This window comes from Mandrillus leucophaeus, unplaced genomic scaffold (genome assembly GCF_000951045.1).
Source record: "Mandrillus leucophaeus isolate KB7577 unplaced genomic scaffold, Mleu.le_1.0 Scaffold142, whole genome shotgun sequence".
Taxonomy (NCBI): domain Eukaryota; kingdom Metazoa; phylum Chordata; class Mammalia; order Primates; family Cercopithecidae; genus Mandrillus; species Mandrillus leucophaeus.
In genome coordinates this window covers 4,230,345-4,238,276 of record NW_012101388.1, presented here as the reverse complement: position 1 = coordinate 4,238,276, position 7,932 = coordinate 4,230,345, and positions in this window count along the sequence as shown.

The following is a 7,932-nucleotide window of genomic DNA, read 5'->3' as shown; positions in this document are numbered from 1 at the left end:
AGGCGGGGCGGTGCTTCCAGGGGACGCGTAGGCTGCCCCCGCCGCCACCTCCGGAATCGCCTCTGGGGGGTCGCCGGGTGTCTCCCACCACCACCCCCTCGGGACGGGGCCCACAGCCTCTCCCGTGGAAACCGGGCCTCCCGTCCCTAAGCGCTGCGAGCGGGCTCTGGGCAGCGCCTGATGCGAGCGCTCCGGGAAAGGCTGCGAAGACTGGCTCTTCGGGGGCTCGAGTGGCTTCTTAGGACCCCGCAGGGCGGGGTTTCCAGGCCTGCCGCGGCCTCCAGTGTGGGCGTGACGAGCGCTCCTCCCCGGAGTTCCGCCCTCGGCTTGGGACCACCCGCCGGGATGCTCGGAGGCCCTGGGGCATCGGAAAGGGCGGCTGGAGGCTCCCGGAGCCGGATCAGCCTGGGAGCCCGGCGACTACGCTCTGAAATCCTGGGCTCCATTCCGTATTTTCTTGGCGTTCTTAGAAGATGGTCACAGCCCACTTTCGCTTTTCGGAGGACCTGAAAGCCTTAACAGGGAGTTCTGAGAAATCACCAAAGTAATTCAATTTCATTGAGTTCAGAGTTCCTCTTTACCAAGCAGGTTCAAAACAAATAAACAACAAACGCAAACAACTCAGCTTTATTAAGGTCTGATTCACATACTATACCGTACAATTCCCGATTTAAAGTGCATAATAGGCCGGGCGAGGTAGCTCAGGCCTGTAATCACCGCCCTTTGGGAGGCCAAGGTGGGCGGATCACTTAAGATCAGGAGTTCGAGACCAGCCTGGCCAACATGGTGAAACCCCGTCTCTACTAAAAATACAAAAATTAGCTGGGCATGGTGGCATACGCTTGTAATCCCAACTACCTGGGAGGCTGAGGCAGGAGAATCGCTTGAACCCGGGAGGCAGAGATTGCAGTGAGATCGTGCCACTGCACTCCAGCTTGGGCGACAGAGCAAGACTTCGTCTCAAAAAACAAAAAATAAAAATAAAACTCATAATAAATTGTTTTTAATATAGTCACAGTTGTGGACCCATCACTACCATAAATTTTAGAACATTTTTGTCACAACCCCCCAAAATCCTGTACTCATTAGCAGTTACCACCCATTTCCTCCCAAGCCCTGCCCAAGCCTAAGCAATCCCTCATCCTTTCTGTCTCTATAAACTTGTCTATTCAGGATATTTCACATAAATGGAATCTCATAATGTGTAGCCATTTTCATCTTATCTTTCACTGACTGTAATGTTTTTAAGGTCCATCCATGATATGAACTACATGTTAATACTTCATTTCTTTTTATTGCCAAATAATACCCCATTGTATGACTATACCACATTTTAACTTTCCACTCATCAATTGAGGAATATTTAGGTTGTTTCCACTTTTTGACTATTAGAATTATGCTAACTGTAAATATTCATTTACAGGTTTTTGTGTGGGCATATGTTCCATTTCTCTTGGGTATATGCCTAGGAGGGGAATTGCTACATCTTATGGCAACTCTATGTTTAACTATTTGAGGAACTGCCAGAATGTTTTCCAAAGTGACTACAACATTTTGTGTTCCCACCAGCAGTGTACGTGGGTTCCAATTTCTCTACATCTTCACTAACACTTGTTATCATCCGTCTTTCTGATTATAGCTTTTTTAGTTGGTGCGAAGTGTCATTGTGATTTTAATTTGCATAGAGGCACATATTTTTGTTTGCTTACTTGCTTTTCATTTTTGTTGTTGTTTCTAGAAATACTAGGGAGCTAAGGAGAAAAAAAAGTTTTTTTCTTTTTTTCTTGACTTAAGCAGAGTTAGCCAAACTGCAAAATTTGAGGGCATAGTGTCCAAGACTTCTGATGTCAGTGCAAGTTTAGAGGTTACTGAACCACCCTCAGGTTTGATAATTCACTGGAAGAACTCACAGAACTCACCGAAAGCCATTATGCTCATAGTTATGGTTTGTTATGGGGAAAGAATACAGATCAAAATCAGCTAAGGAAAGAAATGCCTAAGGCAAAGTCTGGAGGGCTCCAAATGCAAAGCTTCTGTTGTCATCTCCCATGGAGTCAGGCTGTGTTACCTTCCCAGCATTGGTATGTGACAGTATGCTTGGAGTATTGCCAACCAGGGACGCTTGCCTAAGCTTCTGTGTCCAGAGTTTTTATTGGGACTCCAGCACATAGGCTTGATCAATCGTCCACTTGGTTGAACTGAGACTCCAACTAGACTGATAGTGCATGACAAAAGACCCCACCTAATTCACATGCTTGGTCTCTCTGGAATGCCCAGTCTCCACCCTAAAATCCAGTTTGCCCACTCCCCATCTAAACAAAGACACTCCTATCAGGTATGACATAGATAACCTCCCAGAAGCCAAGGGCAAAAGTCAGCTCTTCTCTTTGGGCAAGACTGAATCCTTTACAACATGGCTGCCACCTGCTTTGGCCAAAGCTCTCTTACAGTAAAATGAACATGTCTGACATTTGAAGGAGCCAGTGCAGAGTAGGAGGCTTTTAACTCAATTTCTCAATAAATTTGGCCATCAGTGTGAATATTATAACCTCACTTACAGTCCCAGAGTTACACTGTTTATGATATGGTAGTAAACATAATTTGAAAAATTAGAGTCAAAAGCTAGTGGCAGATAGATACAAGAGTTCTACTCTGCCATCAACAAGTGCTCCAGTTCATCATCGTATTGTATGACCAAAATGTCTCCCAGAGAAATGCCACTCAGGCTTGAAGGTTCCCATTTGCTATCAGTTTCCAAAAACGGAAGTGGCCTTCACCCTTTCAGGTACCAGACTGTCTTTTTAACATGTTTTTGTCCACCAAGTATCCTATAGTTTTTAATATTAACAACTTCATGGGCTCAGCAATCTTACTGGTTCCCATTTAGCATGTCCAATCAATATTGTCTGAAGGGCAGATCCACCTGTCTTGTGTTTTACATTACTAGATAAAGGAAATTTTCCTCAGGCAATATCCATCCCCATAGTACATTCATGTAAAGGGGATGCAGCCACTCCAAATAGAGTCTGTTCAGACATTCCAGTTTTTATCCAAACTTTCGCATTAATCCCATCAAATGTATTTTCATCTTTCCAATCTAACTGTCGCCTTGGTTAGAATCTCACTAACAGAAAAACAGTGCATGGGGCTCCCATGTCAAAGAATTTTAGAAATGTTTCTTTTCCACCCCTGACTATTTACCCATTCACGTACATTTGGTCTTGGACCCCAGCCAGAGATTAGGCCAATGGGCCTAGGTTCTTTCTTCAGTTTTTGTTTGTTTTGTTTTGTGTGTTTGTGTGTGTGTGTATGTGACGGAGTCTCACTCTGTTGCCCAGGCTGGAGTGCAGTGGTATGATCTTGGCTCACTTCAACCTCCGCCTCCTGGGTTCAGGCAATTCTCTTGCCTCAGCCTCCTGAGAAGCTGGGATTATAAGCATGCACCACCACGCCCGGCTAATTTTTGTATTTCAGTAGAGACGGGGTTTCACCATGTTGGCCAGGTTGGTCTCAAACTTCTGACTTCAGGTGATCCACCCACCTCAGCCTCCCAAAGTGCTGGGATTACAGGCATGAGCTACCCACCTGGCCTTTCTTCAGTTCTTATCTTGACTACATTGTGTATCTTCCACCCCAGGTGATTGGAAGTCAGGTTTCTCATAGTCATCTTTGCTTTGCAGCTTTTAAAATTTATCCAAACTAGGTTGAACAAAGTGGATTTGTTGAGCGCCCTTCAATGTTGGGGGACTAGTAAGTAAGGGTTTCCATTTGTCCATCGAACTTCTGAGAGTGCTGCATTAAGACTTTTGTTTCAACACTACCAATGCCCACTTTATTTATGATGTTTCTTAATAACTGTTTTAAAATTTCTATCCATTCTCTCTCCCTTTTCTCTTTCCTTAGTCTCTTGGAATAAGTCTGCTCTCTGTTGTTTTAGCATAACTTTTCCCTTTGGAGATGGCCCTGAACTAGCGGCTGTGGCTCAATGGCTAGAATTCCAGCTTGGCCCAGCATCAGGTTCTGCCCCAACACTATCCCTATAATTCAGCTATTACAGATAATAACAATCAAGTGATTCTATGTTCAGCTTTCTGATGTCATTGTTCCTTTGCATTTATTTTGGCCTCCAATGAGTGAGACCCCGTGATTTCTAAATTCCATTGGTAAATCTTACTTCAAGTAAGATAAGTAAACCCCATGACTAGCTGGGGTTTATTTCAAGGATACAAGACTGTTTCAATATTTAAAATTCAATATTTGAAATTCAATCAGTATAATCTATCATATTAACAGGTGAAAGAAGGAAGATCACATATCAATCAATGTAGAAAAGGCATTTGACAAAATTTGACACCCATTCATAATTAAAATTCTCAGAAATATAAGAATATAGAGGAACTTCCTCAGCTTTATGAAGAACATCTGTAGAAAAACCTACAGCTAATGGTGAAATATTGAATGCTTCCTCCATAAGATCAAGGACAAAGCTAAGAAACTTGTTCTCATCACTCTCATTCAACAGTCCTGGAAGTTCTAGCCAGATCAATAAGGCAAGAAAAGGAAGTAAACATAATACAGATAAGAAAGGAATAAGTAAAACGACTCCTACTTGCAGATGGCATGATTGATGATGCAGAAAATCCCTAAGAATCTTGAAAAAAGAAAAAAACCTAGTAGAATTAAGCATCTCCAGCAAATTTGCATAATACAAAAATAAAATGCATTGTTATATACTAGCCATGAACTTGTGGACACTGCAATTAAAAATATGATTTCATTTATAATTTCTGAAAGAAATGAAATAGATGTAATGTAACAAAACATGTACAGGACTTGCATGTTGAAAACTGCACAATGCTGATGAAAGAAATCAAAGATCGAAATAAACTGACATACTATGTTCATGAATTAGAAGACTCTGTAAAGATGTCAATTTTTTTTCCAAACTGATGTACTATTTTAATGCACTGCCTATTCAAACTATAGCAATATTTTTGTAAACATAGACAGGAATGCTCTAAAATTTATATGTAAAGGCAAAGAAATTAAAATAGTGAAAATATTTTTTAAAACAAGAATAAAGTGGAAGGAATCAATCTACCTGATTTCATGAGTGATAATATAGCTACACTAATGAAAACTGTATGGTATTGGCAGAAGGGCAGACACATAGATCAATAGGCCCCAGAAATAAACCCATGAAAATACACCTGATTTTTGACAAAAGTGCAAAAGCAGTTTAATGGAGGAAAGATACACTTTTCAAGAAATGGGACTGCCAGGCTAGGCGCGATGGCTCACGTGTGAATCCCAGCACTTTGGGAGGTCAAGGAGAGTGGATAACTTGAGGTCAGGAGTTCGAGACCAGCCTGGCCAACATGGTGAAACCTCATCTCTACTGAAACTACAAAAATTAGCTGGGTGTGGTTGTGCGAGCCTGTAATCCCAGCTACTCGGGAGGCCAAGGCATGAGAAACACTTGAACCCGGAGGCGGAAGTTGCAGTGAGCCGACATCACACTGTTGCACTCCAGCCTGGGCAAAAAGAAAAAGAGCGAAACTCTGTCTCAAAAAAAAAAAAAAAAAAAAAAAAAGGAAAGAAAAGAAATGGGACTGCCACAACTGGACGTCCATAAAAAAAAAATACCTCAACCAAAAGTTTATACCATTTGCAAAACTTAAGAAGGTGTGATGGTTAATTTTGTGTATCAACTTCATTGAGCCATGTGGTGCCCTGATATTCAGTCAAACATTATTCTGGGTGTTTCTGTGAGGGTATTTTGGATGAGATTTATCATTTAACCTAGAAGACTGAGTAAAGCAGATTGTACCTCCTACTGTGGGTAGACCTCATACAGTCAGTTGAAGGCCTGAATAGAACAAAAAGGCAGATCCTTCCTTTTAGTAAGAGAGAATTCTTCCTGCCCGATGATCTTTAGACTAGGACATTGGCTTCTGCCTCTGCCTTTGGCTTTAACTGAAACATTAGCTCTCCTGGGTCTCTAGCTTGCCAACTCACCCTGCAAATCTTGGGGTTTTCCAGCCTCTATAATTGCATAAGCCAATTTCTCATAATAAATCTATTTGTTTATGTGTACATCCCATTCATTCTATTTCTCAGGAGTACCCCAAATAATACAGAGAGGCTCATGGACTGAAATCTAAAACTACAAAATGTTAGGAAAAAGCACACTTTGAGAGCTAGGATTAGGTAAAGACTTCCTAGATCTGGCACCAAAAGCACAGTCCCTAAAAGAAAATATTGATAAACTGGGCTTCATCAAAATTTAACATTTTGACTCTGCAAAATACCCTGATGAAAGGAAAAAAAGGTAAGCTGCCGATTGGGAGAAAATATTAGCAAACCACGTATCTGACAAAGGACTAGTATCCAGGATATGCAAATAATTCTCAAAACTCAACAATTAAGAAATTGAAACCATCAGGTGCAAAGACTCGTGCCTGTAATGCCAGCACTTTGGGAGGCTGAGGCAGTGTATCACTTGAAGTCAGGAGTTCGAGACCAGCCTGGCCAACATGGTGAAACCCCATCTCTATTAGAAATACACAAAAAACTAGCCGGGCATGGTGGTGGGCGCCTATAATCCCAGCTCCTCGGGAGGCTGAGGCAAGAGAACCTGGGAGGAAGAGGTTGCAGTGAGCTGAGATCACGCCATTGCACTCCAGCCTGAGCAACAAGAGCAAAACTTCATCTCAAAAATAATAATAAAACCAATTGCAACATGGGAAATTTACATGAGATATTTCAGTGAGGAAGATATACAGATAGGAAATAAGCACATGAAGAAATATGTTCAACATCATTTGCCATTAGAGAAATACAAATTAAAACCATAAAGGTGGGGCGTAGTGACTTACGCCTCTAATCCCAGCACTTGGCGAGACCAAGGGAGGTGGATCACCTGAAATCAAGAGTTTGAGAGCAGCCTGGCCAACATGGTGAAAACCCGTCTCTACTAAAAATACAAAAATTAGCTGGGCATGGTGGCACGTCCTTGTAATCCCAGCCACTCAGAAGGGTGAGGCAGGAGAATCACTTGAACCCGGGAGGCGGAGGTTGCAGTGAGCCGAGATCGCGCCACTGCACTTCATCCTGGGTGACAGAATGAGACTTTGTCTCAAAAAATATATATAAAATAAAATAAAACCACAATGAAGTATCAGTATATGTTGATAAAAATGGCTAAAACAAAAAATAGTGACAACACCAAATGTTGGTGAGGATGTGGAGAAACTAGATTACTCATACATTGCTGATGGGAATGTAAAAAATGGCACAGCCTTTCTGAAAAACAGTCTGGCAGTTTGTTGAAAAAAAGAAAAGCAAAAACTGAGCCTGCAACTACTATGTGACCCAGCAATCACATTCCTGGGCATTTATCCCAGAGAAATGAAGACTTATGTTCACACAAAAACATGTATATAAATGTTTATAGCAACTTCATCCAAAATAGTGAAAAACTGGAAGCAATTCAGATGTCCTTCAACAAGTGAATGGTTAAACAAACTGTGGTACATATGTACCATGGAACTCGACAATACTCAACAGTACCATGCTACTTGACAACAAAAAAGAACGGATGGCGAGTGCAGTGGCTCATGCCTGTAATCCCAGCACTTTGGGAGGCCCAGTCAGGTGGATCACTTGAGTCCAGGAGTTTGAGACCAGCCTAGGTAACATGGCAAAACACCATCTCTACAAAAATACAAAAATTAGCTGGACGTGGTGGCATGTGCCTATAGTCCCAGCTACTCAGGAGGCTGAGGCACAAGAATAGCTTGAACCTGGGAGACAGAGGCTTCCGTGAGCCAAGATTGTGCCACTGCACCCCAGCCTGGGCAACAGAGCAAGACCCTGTCTCAAAAAAAAAAAAAAGAAAAGGGGGTTATTGATACACCCAGCAACCTGGAT